General features: G+C 37.1%; 1 protein-coding gene across 5 annotated transcripts in view; it reads left to right on the forward strand.

The window, feature by feature from the left end:
• WASF3 (WASP family member 3) overlaps positions 1–14,658 on the forward strand; it is a 159,618-nt gene that overhangs the window by 21,068 nt on the left and 123,892 nt on the right. Inside the window, exon 3 of one of the 5 annotated variants that reach the window (XM_036018343.1) lies at positions 1,995–2,072. The exons of the other annotated variants lie outside the window; for them this stretch is intronic. The gene's annotated coding sequence lies outside the window, so the exon portion shown is untranslated. The remainder of the gene's footprint in view (positions 1–1,994; positions 2,073–14,658) is intronic. 5 annotated transcript variants of the gene reach the window in all.

Consider the following 14,658-nt stretch of genomic DNA (forward strand, 5'->3'; position numbering starts at 1 on the left):
ATTTAACATCTTGTAAAAATATAGTACACTATCAAAACCAGAAAATTGACATTGACACAACATGTAGACATTTTTCAGATTTCACTAGTTTTTACATTCACTCATTTTTGTGTTCTCTGCAACCTAATCTCAGGTATGGATTTGTGTAACCACTGCCATATTGTCAAGTTACAGAACTTCCATCACCACAGAGGAGCTCCTTCATGCTTTCTCTTTGTAGTTGCTACAGCTGATTTTGTAAATTGAGTTGTATTGTATAACCTTGTTGAACTTGTTTTTCAGTTCTAGTAGTTTTATTGTGGATTTCTGAGAATTTTCTACACGTAGGATAATGACAAGTGCTAGTTATGAAATTAACTAGCAAGACAGTTTTACATCCTTTCAATCTGAATGGTCTCCCTCCCTTTCTTTTTTTGCCTACCGCACTGGGTAAAACCTCCATTACAACATTGAATAGAAGTGGTAAGAGCCAACGTTCTTGCCTTGTTTTTGCCTTTAGGGGGAAAACATTCAGTTCTTCACCATTAAGTATGATGTTAGTTCTAGTTTTTCCATAGATGCCCTTTATCAGGTTGAGGAAGTTGCCTTTAGTTCTAAGTTTGTTGGACGTTTTTTTTTTTTTTTTTTTAAAGATTTTATTTATTTATTTTTAGGGAGGGAGGAGAGGGAGAGAGAGAGAGCGAGAGAGAGAGAAACATCAATGTGCGGTTGCTGGGGGTTATGACCTGCAACCCAGGAATGTACCCTGGCTGGGAATCGAACCTGGGACACTTTGGCTCCCAGCCCGCGCTCAATCCACTGAGCTATGCCAGCCAGGGCTTGTTGGACGTTTTAATATAAATGGATGTTGGATTTTGTAAAATACTTTTTTTTTTGCATCTATTGAGATCATGTGGTTTTTGCATCTGTACTCATGAGGGATATTAATGTATAGTTTTCTTGTGATATTTTTGCTTGGTTTTGGTGTTAGGGTAAATTTGGTGTTTTAGAATGAGCTGGGAAGTGTTTCTTCTTATTTTCTACGAGAATTTGTGAAGGATTTTTTATTTCTTCCTTCGTATTACTTTCTATTCCTAGTTATACTTGTGAAGCCTTTTGGGCTTAAGCTTCTCTTTGTGGGAAGATTTTTAATTGTCAGTCAATCCAGTCTTTTAATTTGCTATAAGTTTATTCATCTTTTCTCAATTTTAGTCAATTTTGTCAATTTATATGTTCTCAGAAATTTTCCTTTTCATCTAAGTTGTCTAGTTTGGCAGCATAAATTTGTTCAGAGAATTTCCTTATAATTCTTATAAACTTTTGTGTGGTTGGTGGTGATCAATGTCTTCTCTTTCTTTCATTCCTGATTTTGCCAATTTGTGCTTTCTCTCTTTTTTTCTTGGTCAGTCTAAAGGTAAGTCAATTTTATAAATATCTTACGCTCTAGGGAGAATTTAACTTCAAAATTGTTTAAAAATGATCATTATCTCACATGTGTGACTGTGTTTTAGACTAAAGAATCTTAAAATGATGATTGTCTGGGACTGTTTTTGAAAGCTAAACTAATATTTACTAATATGTAAAAATAAGAAGACAGAAACTAGATTAAAATACAAAAGTAAATAAAATATCCAAGCTAAGGAATGGGGAGGATGGTGTTGATTTGTTATAAGCAAATTATTTAATTTAATAATAATTATTTTGCTTACCTTTTATTGAGTAATTTTATATGGTAGACAAATAAAATTTGGTTATTTTAATATTCCATAGAACATATAGGTGAATAGTCCAGTTTCAGACAAATACTAAATTGAAGTGCCAAGGATAGGAAATAAGGTTGAAAATAATAATAGTCCTCCTTTACTGAGGAGACATTTATATTTTGGGTTGTTCTGCAGATATAAAAAATCTCACATAGTCACCTTGCCTATTTTACTGTTATTTTTTTTTCCCCTGTGAGTTCCTAAAAAAAGGGGGGGGGGGAGAAAAACATGACTTTCTTTGCATTCCTTTAGACCCTGATTCCTATAGACATGATATGCTCTTAGGCCCTTATGATGACCCTTTTCCACCTGGAGATGACACTCCTAATGGTAATATGAACACTGGTTATGTATGGACATCAGAAATGAGTGAAGTGGCAAAGGAAGTAATGAGTTTAGAAAAAATGAAATTGAATCATGCTGAAAAACAAATGATTTCTAGAATGGTTGCAGTTCTGAAACCTTAAATGTTGAAAATTGGAGATGCCTTGTTTTCCAGTAATTTCTTACAGTATATTTTTGCCTTTTTAATACATTAGATTTCATTTAAAAATCACCTCTTAAACCTTCCTTTTTAGAAGAGTATTAGGAGAGATGCTTATTAATATGAATCTGTCCCAAAGTTGGCTTTCACAATTTTTTTCCCTCAGAAGTGCTGTAGCATAGTGTAGCTTAAAAAATATGTGTAGTTTTCCATTGCTTTCAGGAACGTCTGAGAGAATGTTAATGAACAGTATGACACTTTCAATGGGCTTTGTATAAAACCAGCCAAGCATTAGATTCATATTTTGTAGGTCCAATTAGCATTCAGATTTCAAATCTCTGAAGTGTTAGACTTATGTATTATATTTTGGTGCTTGTTGAACCTTCGTACCGACTTTACCCCTCAATTCTAGTGTCAGCCTTAAAATATTTCTGGTAAATTTTTTTCTTTCTTTTCTTTTCTTTTCTTTTCTTTTCTTTTCTTTTCTTTCTCTCTTTCTTTTCTTTTCTTTTCTTTTCTTTTCTTTCTCTCTCTCTCTCTCTCTCTCTCTTTCTTTCAGATTGTGTTTGTTTTTCTGGTATTGGTTGTTGATGGAATGAGGATCCTTTAACCCTTATCTGGATGGATGGAATGTAATGTCTGTTCCTAAATTGAGTAGAATTTTATTTATCCTAGTCTTACTAAAGTACTAAAATAAATCATAAGATTTAGCAAATTTCATTTAAATTTAAGTTCCCAGAATGTCTGAAATGAAGACTTAACTGGTTAAACTACATTTTTAAAAAGTTGAATAAGTCCCTGGCTGGTGTAGCTCAGTGGATTGAGTGCCGGCCTGGGATCAGAAGGGCCACAGTTTCTATTCCCAGTCAGGGCACATGCCTGGGTTTCGGGCAAGGTTCCCAGTAGGGGGTGCTCAAGAGGCAACCACACATTGATGTTTCTCTACCTCTCTTTTCTTCCTCCCTTCCCTTCTCTAAAAATAAATAAGAACGATCTTTTTTAAAAAAAAGTTCAATAAGTAGGAACCCAGAGCAGTTTGAGTTGACCGGACCATTTTGATCTGTTCCCTTTCTTCTCCACCAGAAGCAGAAACAATAATGCTGTCTCTTCTAAGGTCATATTTTAATGCTGTGTTTCTGGTTATGGAGTATTGAAGTTAAACCTAGAATAGTTCTATTACTTTTTAAAGTCACTAATACTTTCTTGCTGTCATGTATAAGTTGCTTCATTTTCTTAATTTGCTATTTTTTCTTTTCGATGAAATCTGTGTGTGTATATATGTATGTATGTATGTATGTATGTATTTAGTAGGCTTGTTACTATGAGTTTAACTTTTGCTGATGATTGCTACTTTTGGAAGGAAAATAGGGATAAACTTCACAAATTCTTGTTGTAAAAGGAAGTGATAGGAGATGGGTAGGTTTATATGTCAGATGAGGATAGGGAATAGTCACAAGTGACTTGTCGGGTTGCATACAAGTCAGGATAGAGCAATTAGTTGGAAGCCTTCCACTCTTGTTCTTACCAGAGCCACTTTATTCTAGCTGCTTGGAGTTCTGATGAAAATTTTATTTAAAAAAGAAAGTTCTGTTAAAAAAAGTTACAAAACCAATGGTAACTTTTGGTAACCAATGGTTTTGTGGGTAAGGGGTCTCAAGGTATCTTGTCATCAACGGAAAGCAATTAATACCACTTGGCTTTTGCTATTAATAAGCCAGTGTCTACTAGAGATTCTTTCCCTGACTGTCATGTGTTATAAACTAGGCTTTACTTTTAAAAGGAGAGGCCATTTGGGATGCTGTTAGTACCCCCCCCCCCCCCTTATCTGCGGGAAATACATCCCAAGATCCTCAGTGGATGGCTGAAACCACATATAGTACCAAATCTTGTATGTATTATGTTTTTGCTATATGTATATACCTATGATAAAGTAAATAAATTAGGCACAGTAAGAAATTAACAATAATAATAAAATAGGGCAATTATACGGTAATAAAAATTATGCAAATGTGGTGTCTTTCAAAGTGACAAGTACAATGTAAGTACAATATAAGTACAATGTGCTGTGCTTACCTTTTCACTTAAAGGAGGCACTTTATGACTTTTCTATAGTATATCTGAGTTGCCAGCATCACTACTCTTATGCTTTGGGGCCATTATTAAGTAAAATCATTGTTGCTTAAATACAAGCTCTGTGATGACATGACAGCTGATGTGATAACTTAGATGGGCAGGAAGCACATTCAGTATAGAGACACAGGACAAAGGGATGACTCATGTCTTGGATGGGATGGAGAAGGTGGCCTGAGATTTTATCATGCTGCTCAGAACGGCGTGCAATTTCAAACATATGAGCTGTTTCTGGAACTTCCCACATACTATTTTCAGATCATGGTTGACCACAGGTGACTGAAACTGTAGATAAAGGGGGGATGCCATGGCGATTGTTCAGCTTTTGCCTTGAAATAGTGTTAACAGGTGTGGACTTAAATATGTTGGCTGAAATTGCTTTTGGATCCTAGAATCAGGAATAAAGGCACTTTCTTTGAGTGGTTATTAGAAGTATGGCTTGCATACACTGAATTCTGTAATACCTCAGATTCTCCTTTACAAGGTTCTTGTGGTTCACCTGAAGATGATGATTCAAATGCTCTAAGGGATGCCTTTCACACATGCGTCATTTCTACTTCATTTAATGTTTCTGTTTTTTTTTTCTTTTACCTAGTTCCAGTAAATGCTATTTTGCATTTTGGAACACCATGGGATGAACATATGTGCAGCCCTATGTGGATGGCCCTGACTGGACCTACTCCCATGTAGTTTCAGATTCAGGGCTAGGTGATTGATTCTCTTAGGGTCTGATGAGACATAGTTGCAACGCTGTCAAGAGCAGGGGCTTTGGGGCCAAACTGATTTGTGTTTATATAATGGCTTTGCCATTTATTAACTGTGTGGTTTGGAGGACATTCCTTAACCTCTTTGAGCCTTGATTCCTCATCCAAAAAAACCATGTCTACTTCCTAGAGTTGCTATAGGAATAAAGGAGACCACTTAAGTAACTAAGGGTTGAGCACTGTACTGAGAATAGAAAACCACCCAGTAATTGGTAGAATGAAGAGCAACAATAGCATAGAACCAGAGACGTGGAAATAAGGAATAAACTGACAGTGACAAGAGGGGAGGGGGAAGGCTGGCAATAGTGGGAAGAGGGGGAAGGGTCTAGTCAAGGAACATTTATAAAGGACCCATGGACAAGGACAGTAGGGTGGGGATTGACTGTGGGGTGGGGGGTGTGGATGGAGCAGGGGAGAACAACAGGGGAAAATTGGGACAATGGGGGGAAAATTGGGATAACTGTCATCAAACAATAAAATAAAGGTACATCCTTTGAAACTGGTAAAAAAATAAAAAGAACAATAGTGGGAAAATCCTTAAGAAAGCTTCAGATCCATGTGTGTGTTTTGAGACTACACCTTCAAAAGAGGGCCAGAAACAGGCTAGATGTCTTTTTAAACTATCCACATATCTTCTAATAGGTAGATACCTTGAGGACATAATAACTCAGTAAGAAAGATGATGACAGGCACCTCTATGGATATTGAAAATGAAGCTGAAAGAAATTAATGCTAAGTTAGAAATTTGAAGTCTGGAGTCTTAGTGGAAAAGAACAAATAGGGTAAAGTGTGGATAACATGTATCAGTTTTCATAAGAGTGCATGTTTGTATAGTAATTTTTGGTGTTAAGTGTCTTAATTACATCACCATGTTTGATGCTTATAGCAGTCCTGTATGGCAGCTTATTATTCAAATGACCCTGGTTTGCCTGGGGGCAAGTGCCAAAGGCACACGCAAGGATCAGAAATAGTGGAATTATTTTCTCTAATGGGTAAGACACAGAAAAGTTCATGTGGTTACACACAGCCAGAGTATACATAAAGCTGGTCCCAGAATTCCTGGTGATAGGGTAGGGCTTTTTCTCCAAGACAGGCCTGTCTGTGCCCCAGATTGGACTGACACTTGAAGAGGCAGAACAGTTCATAGAGTAGGCAGAAGTTAGAGTGAAGCTAGACCCTAGGGATCCTTAAACCCAAGCAGGAATCCTTTTTCTGCTAGGTGGTATTTTCATGGGAAATTTCTTATTCCATTGAAAATTGTTTATTTTCTTAGAAAACAAAATTTGAGTATATTTCTTTGAACAATTTTCCAGAAAAGTGTTCCTGAACATGCTCTACTATGGGGTTTGGACTTCCTTGAAATTTCCCTGTGTTTTACATTTATAGTGTCCTTTTTCCCTTTCTTACAACCTGGAACAGTATTTTGAAGCCAATCTAGCTTTATCGTTCTATGGATGTTCTTGTGATGGGGCTGCTGCGTACATGCCGTTTCAGTCTCCTCAGATAGCCGTAGCAGATAGTAATAGGAGTCAGGGCTATGGTTCCACCTAAGTAGGCCAGAAGGCTTGGGAGTGCAGAAGCCTGAAGGCTCATCAGTGGAGTCAATGGCCTGTAGGCCAGAAAACTTAATTCAATGAGATATGTTTGGATTCAACTGATTGAATCTGTGACCACCTTTAAGATACTGCATTTTTGTCTAAGTTTACTTAAACCCCCTTTAAGTGGTCCTCTTAGTGCTCACCTACCCTCCCCCCACAAAAAAACCAAAACAAAACAAGGGTACACTTGACTTTGCTGGATTATGGAACCCAGCAAGCTTTATAACAAAGACACTAAATGACTAATCTCTGATACAGAGATAAATAGGCAGCTTTTTTGAGCGGTGTCTATTTTTCTATATATCAGAGATTAGTCAGTTGCAGAGAATCAGTAAATTAACAGAATAGTGGAGCCTTAGCCTACTCTTTTCTCTTGAAGGCTAACTGGCTTCTATTGGAACACATATGAAACATCTTGGGATTTTCAAGATCTTTACCATGAAAGTCCCTGACTGTTTCAAAGGAGAACTAATTCTTAGGAAATGCTTGCCAAGAGTACTTCTGAGTGTTTATTTTTAGAGTAAAAGTAAAACTTTAATTTTCAGTACTAAGCAGTGAAGATAATTTTTATGAAACAGTAGTCCTAGGATCTAGAATTAAGACTACATGGTCTCTGATATCTAATCTGTATTTGATACATTTACTGCAGTATATTAAGAGTTCTGGTTGTTAACCAGTGGCATTATTTACTACAGAAGTTTATTAAACTTATTGGAGTTTACTTAGGATTTTATTCAGTTATTTGTAATTGCCAAGTAAATGATATGTCTTGAGTTCAGTTATTTTCTTAAAATAAGGAATGTGTGTAATATTCTCCAGTTTTGTGCTCAGTCATTGAGGGAACATTCATAGGCAACAAAGAAACACACGAGATAACTATTCAGGAATTTTAGTTGCAGTATTTGTGTGTTGAGGTACCTATAGGAAGGACAACAGGTTTTGGAATACCTTGCAAAGTCAGCAGGTGCTGCCCTGAAGCCTGATCTTACAGAAAGTTACAACCGTTTCAAAGCCTTTGTTAAAAAAAAAAAAAGAAAAGAAAAAGAAAAGAAAAAAGAAAGAAAGAAAGGAAAGGAAAAAAATGGGTTTTATTCCTGCAGTATTCTGAAGGTTATGCCAGATGGCCAACAGAGTGGGGAATACTAACGTTTCATCTTCCAGGAAAAGCGTTACTGGGGTGGCAAATTTCCTCCTCAGAATCAGAGCTTCAGTCATAAAATACCAGTATATAATATATGGGATTCTCCCAAGCAGTGGTGTAGAATGCATTATGCAGATAATATATTATAGAATTGTATACTTGAAACCTGTGTAATTTTATTAACCAATGCCACTGCAGTAAATTTAATGAAAAAACATTACACATGTCAAAATACTGGCAGTGTGCGAAATAAAAGAGTGAGTGAATTGACTGGAAACTGAACTTCTAATAAATGGAATACAAGTTAAAAAAACAGTATAGAAAGCAAAAAAGAAAGAAAAACTTTAAAAAAATTGACCAAAGTGAGCCAACACATAATTATAATAAATAACATTTCCATATCCAAAAGAAACAGTAAACTGGTAAGAAATTGGGGGAATACCAAATAATGTTAAAGGGGACAAAGTCCACAGGAATAAAAAGTATGTGGTTTCAAGATCAAAATGATGCTGAACTAATAATCTGAATTTAAAGAGCTGCTGTTTACATTACCCTGGGTATGGACTATCTCATGAAGCTCATGTGCCACACAGTCATGCCTTCAAGTCTGGGGCTGAGTCACTTAGGTAGACCCATAAATTAGTTTTTTAAAAAATAATATGGTATTAAGTTAGATAACTAATTTTGCTTTATTTGATTAGTTACATGGGGAGATTTGAAGATTGAAGCATAATATACATTCCTGTTGTTGATAAGCAGATATCCTCATGGTTTGTTTGACTAATAAATTATAAGTATCCGGAAGGCAGAAGACTGGTTCTTTATCTCAGAATTTTGCATAATACCTTACAGACTGTAGATGCTCGGTAATTTATGTTGATGTTAGAAATTTGGTAAGCATTCACTGCTGAACCTGTATGTTGACAGATCATATATCCCAGAACAAGCTTCTTTTGAAAAAAACTATTGACCTGTTACTGCTTTACTGTGTGTATACTTTGCTAACATTAATCTGTGGCCCCAAATACATAATAAAATACATGGCCTTATTTTATGGCTGGTTGTTTCTAATATCAGTGGTGATAATAGCTGAGGATGGTGGTGTAGAAATCTCATTTCATAGGCCTTGGCAAGAAAGAAAGGTTTTAAATGGCTTCTGTTAGATTTGATTTTTTATTGTTCTAAAACTTTCTTCTGGGTGATTTAGGATTGTATGGAATACAGAAAGAGTGCTGTGCTTTGATGGCGTAGAACCTGAGTTAGAATATGATGCTCTGGAGGGACTTCGTTTATTGTATAATCTTGACTTTGTTTATAGAATTTTTTTGTAAGACCTTCTTCACTGTAAGATTATTTTTAAAAAAATTCTGTGTTTCTTAAGGTTCCTTAGTGGTTTCATTTTGTACATTTTTGCCTGATTTGGAGCTTTTTTGGTATAAGGTAAGGACTCAATGTGATTCCCCCCCACAATGGGTACTCAGTTATTACTGTAGCATTTGATGAATAATGCTTACCCCAGTGATTTTAATACCACATTTATTTTATATTGATATTTTATATTGAGTTTTGAGTAGGGATTAGTCAGTTTCTGCATTTTCTAATCTGTTCCAGCAGTACATTATTTTAATTATTGTAGCTGTGCAGATTTTTGGAATGTCAACCAGGGGTCATTGGCACCAGTGTAACACCAACAGGAATCCTCAATTTGGAGTGTAGTGAAGAAGGATACTTTAGTGCAAACAGTTCAATTGTTATATGGTGTGGCTGTGCGTACAGTACATCTCTGAGAACAGCATGGCTTTGGAGCAGATCAATAGTGTTACAGCTCAAGTATGCAACAGAATGCTTGGGGAACAGCACAGCTGTGAGGTAGCTCTGGGGTTTCACCCCACTCTGTCGAGACAGCTCTGCTCTACTCCAGTCCAGTATGGTCTGCTCCCCTTTGCCCTGCTCCATTGTGCCTCCTCTGCTTTATTTCAGTGAGAAGTCTGGTGAAATACAGTTTTTGGTGGAAGGGAAAGTGTGCTCACTGAGCCAGAGAGAAGATGACTTATATAGAGAGAAGTCCCTACTCCTGGTCCCTGATTGGCCCAACCTTTTGCAAAAGAGGGCTCCAAATCCTCATAGTTTGATTGGTTTATAAAGCAGTGTTCTGATTGGTCAGAATGAAATTTCACTGATTGGTTGCTGAAGATGCTAATGAGGACATAGCTGCATAGCTCTGATTACACCAGGAAAGTCTCTTATGCATTGGTTGCATTAGGATTCCAGGAACTCCTTTATAAGGATTGACTCAGAAGGCAGGAACACAGTACAGGCAGGCAATTCAGAGCAGAAGGTAGGGAGCTTAGTGCAGGCTTCTCCCTCAGGTGTGGGTTTGTTGCATGAGAGACCTCTGTTTAGAAAACACTGTTAGGCTCTCTTTTTACATTTGAGCCCAGTTAGCCACCACTAGCCTTCTTGATAGGTTATCTTCTTTCTCAGGGTCCACAGGTATCTGATAGGAATGCTCTGTGGTCTTCTTTTTCAGAATTGTCTTGTTTATCTTTGCTTATTTTTCCGTATTTTAAAATCAGCTTGTCTAGTTCCTAAGAGAATTGTTGGGGATACTTAAAAAACCTTCCTCTGTGATGAATCATGCTCTGGTTTCTTAGAGCCCCATCTGTGTGATAAAGTCTAGAGATTTGGTTTCAAACCTAATTCTGACATTAAGTGGCTCTGTAATAAAATACAGATATAGGTTTTACTATTTTATACATGTTTGCAGGTGCTTTAAAAGAATTACTGTGTACTTGCATGGGGTTTTTGTTTTTGTTTTTGTTTTCAGTCACTGGGTACAGCTCCTGTAAGAATCTTCAAAAATCTTTAGTGTTCCATTAGGGTCTTGATACTTGGAAAAGTTGGAAACAAGTGAATTGGAGTTCTCTGAGCTCTTTTTTGTTCTAGGATTCAATTCTAAGTAAATAAAAGTATATCATCAATGCAATCAGGGATTGAATTTAAATCATTGTAGCCACTGAAAAGGCTACTCTACCTAGAGAAATTACAGAAATGGTTCTTGGCAAGATCATTTGTCTGTTTCTTTCTTTTCCTCTGTAAGCAGTTGGTGTTTTGAAAGGAAGCATATTGTCTACATAAAAAAGTGTTCTCTAAAAACAGGATGAGGGAGTATGTTATTTTCGAAGCATGTAACATAATAGCATCTTAAGCAGAATTAAGTACTTGAAAGCTTGGATTCTTTGTGTTGTCATAGTTGACTACCATGGTTGAAATAAGTATGTATATATACATGTATCTTATTCCCTTTCTGAGTGTTCATTGTTAGGTTGAGTGAGAACACTGAACAGAATGATTGGTTTATGGGAGAAGACTGTCAGGCTATGATAATTCTCAAAAGTCAAACTTCACATTTTGAAGGGTAAATTAGTTCTATAGTTTGTATAATTTTGTAACAGATTGGAAAATAATGGAACAAATAATGAGAGAAAATTGGCCTTAATCTGTTGGTGAATGGCATTCACCATTAAATTAAGGTAAGTTTTTAAAATGAAGAGACAATTATTTTTGCTACTTCTGGAAAATTATTTTCAGGATTCATTGATTTAAAATTGCTGCAGTACTTAGAACATTCTAAAACAATTTACCAGAAATCCTATAGTCTTGTCAAGGATAATATTCTGAAGCAGAGGGTGAGGTTTGGGGTTTGTTGAGTCTAGTTTATACCAGACTCAGTCTATTTAAGGAGTGTAAATGATGTTCTTGAGCAAGAATAAATGTGATAATCAGACAAATGTGATATAAATTACCATTACTGAAATTAGAAGACTAGCGAAGGGAGTTCAGGAAAAACAAGAATATAAGCAGATGATGATTCTACAGTATAAATTTGAAAAATTCAAGGTGAAAGTCAGTTTATTGAATTCTCAAATGCTGCGTGTGTGCCAAATAGGAATAGCATAGTCCAGGAATGTGGACCTTCTTAAGGTAAAGCTCTCGATGGGAGGGCGCATTTTCATTCAGGAGCACGTGTGACTAGAGTAACCATAATCAGAGTCCCATTCCTGCAGTGCAGTGGTGGTGACCGGCACAGTCTTGGGAGGTCTGTCCTGGTTCAGTCAGCTTTGGCCAGGAGGTGGCCGGGTGGGAGTCCCAAAATCTAGGGATTACAGAGGTTATTAACCACCTGTGTCTCTGTGAAAGTCAAACAGTACCGCAAAGTTGACTTTCATTTCAGTTGTCATCGCAGATTACATTTGGGAAATAATGTTTTTTCCCTTAGAGTCTGGTTGGATATAGTGGGCCCTCTGAAGTTTTAAAAAGCTTAATTTACAGTTTGCACTTATACCTCAACATCTAAGAGTGCCTATGTACCCCCATCCTGGTCAACACTCAGATTTTTTATATTTTAATCTTCGCCAATCTAATAACTAAAAATGGTATATAACATATTGTGGCTGTAATTTGCATTTTTTATTAGTTGATGAGGTTGGGTATTTCTTTTTTAAGTCTACTTTTCCTCTTCTGTTTTTGTTCACCCAAATTACTGGTTTACAGGGAGTCTTGTGTTTTGTGAGAGTATTAGTTTGGAAAAAGTTACAACTTATTCTGTCAGGCATGAAATTTAACCCTGAAAATGGTTTACCTTAGGACTGGCTTTGAGTGGGGTGGGCAAGAGCCAGCAAAGCGTTGAAGGGAAGTGACAGAGTGGGGTGTCCTGGTGGGGACTGTTGTGATTGGTGGACAACAGCTTGGTACTGCATGCTGAGCTCAGTGGGAGTCAAGGACTGTCTGGTTTAGAAAGTTACTTATGGACGTAACGGGCAAAGGCCCATGGGGTCTGAGAGATCTCGGCTTGGTATGGCATTGTTAACAGATGCATTTGTATGAGGGGACTTGCTGTATATTTAACATTAGTTGACTATCAAGAATAAAATTGGTACAATTATAATATTTTTAGAGTGATTTTGCATTGTGTCTTCAAAGCACAACATAACTAGGCAAGATTTATGTGCATAGTTCTCTTGAAATTAAATTAAAAACAATCCTTTTCATGTGTGGTGTACCTTCTTTCTCTGAGAGAATGTTGGATCTCATGCTTTGGATGGTCTTGAACGCAGATAGATATACTCAGTTTGGCTAGATGTTTCTTTAGATTTTGATATTAGTGCTGTTGTGATGCTGCTTACATTGGATCAAAGCCAAAGTCGTGTGGTTGAAGGCATTTTGCATTTCTTTTGCCTGAGTTCTTTGGCCATTCTCCCCTTCTGGATTTCTGCCAGTGCAGATGAAGGTTTGATGGGAAACATAAATATGCTTTTGCTTTTGTATGTGTAATTTTCTTCTTCCCCTTTGAAACTAGTTCCGTTGGGAAAGCTGAAACGAAGACCCATATCTGAATAGCATTCTAACAGTATTTCTCATTAATATGCTTTGTCAGTCCTCCGTTTGCAGGAACTTGTCAGGATGTTCTTGGTTTGAAGCCTGGATGTTTCAATTTCTGTCCTGCTAATTTCTTATCCATGACCCTCTGCTGAGAAGGTTTATTCCCCCTAGTTAATCACACTTAGGAAAAAGGTTAGATTTCTGATATCTGTTTTCAATTGTTTTTGTACTAATGAGATTGCTGTCTCTTACTATCTGTATAAAGATGTAATATAGTATTTGCTTTGCCTTCAGTAACTTCTTTGAATTTTGACCTTTTGAAGAAAAACCTAAAGGCATAAGGTGGAATACTGTTGATTATTGTCTTTCAGTAACCTTTCTCCTATAGATAGATGTCCTTCAGTATCTTTTCTCATCTTTAAAATGTTGGTCCTAAACCAAAAGTATCTTCTAAAAAATCTACTCATATAACATAATCTCGATGAGATTTAAGTGTAAGGCAGATTTAGATGAGATCACCAAGGAAAAGGGCCAAGTAAATGTACCTAAAATCTGGTACTCTTATAATTTTCTAGTTTCTTCATTGTAAAAAATAGAAATGAAATGCCACACAAACTTTCTTCTTTTAACAACTAGTTATTGAACCGTTATTATGTGCCACATACTATTCTGGATGCTGGGGATACATCTGTGAACAAAATATTAATAACATCCCTGCCCTGCCTTCGCAGAGCTGACATTTTAGTGGGAGAACTAGGCAATAAAAAAGATAAATTTAGTAAGTTACACACACATATACACACAGATCATACCACAAGATGATAGGGTGCTATAGGGAAAAGAAAATCAGTGAAGAAGGACAAGGTGGTGCAATTTTATTTGGGGTGGGGTCAGAGAAGATAGTATTTGAGCAGAAGTTGAAGCAGGTGTGAGGGACTGAGCCCCAGGTTGTGGGATATGTAGGTGGAACAGTCCAGGAGAGGGCCTAGCAGGTGCAAAGGTCTTGTAGTGGGGTGGGGTGCTGTCTGGGGTGTAGGGAGAACAGGGAGGAGACCTGAAGTAGAGTGAAGGTAACAGACTGAGAGCAAGAAATGAGGACAGGTCAGTAAAGGGAGGGAAGGAGGCAGGTCATGTAGCTCTTTTAGGTAGGTCACTGTAAGGGTTTTGGCTTGTACTTGAGTGAGCTGAATAGCCATTGGAGGAGAGACACGATCTGACTTACCCTTGGACAGAATTGCTTTGGTGTCTCTGGAGGAAAGCAGGCTTTTGGGAACACAGGATAGAGGCAGGAGATCAGGTGGAGGCTGGTGAAGGCTTTGCTCATCAGGTGAGAGCTGCTGGTGGCCAGGGCTGGAATGGAAGCAGTTGAGTGGGAGGAGAGGTCTCATTTTGATATATTTAGGAGGTAGAACCACCA

Source organism: Phyllostomus discolor, chromosome 2 (assembly GCF_004126475.2).
Source record: "Phyllostomus discolor isolate MPI-MPIP mPhyDis1 chromosome 2, mPhyDis1.pri.v3, whole genome shotgun sequence".
NCBI classification, from domain to species: domain Eukaryota; kingdom Metazoa; phylum Chordata; class Mammalia; order Chiroptera; family Phyllostomidae; genus Phyllostomus; species Phyllostomus discolor.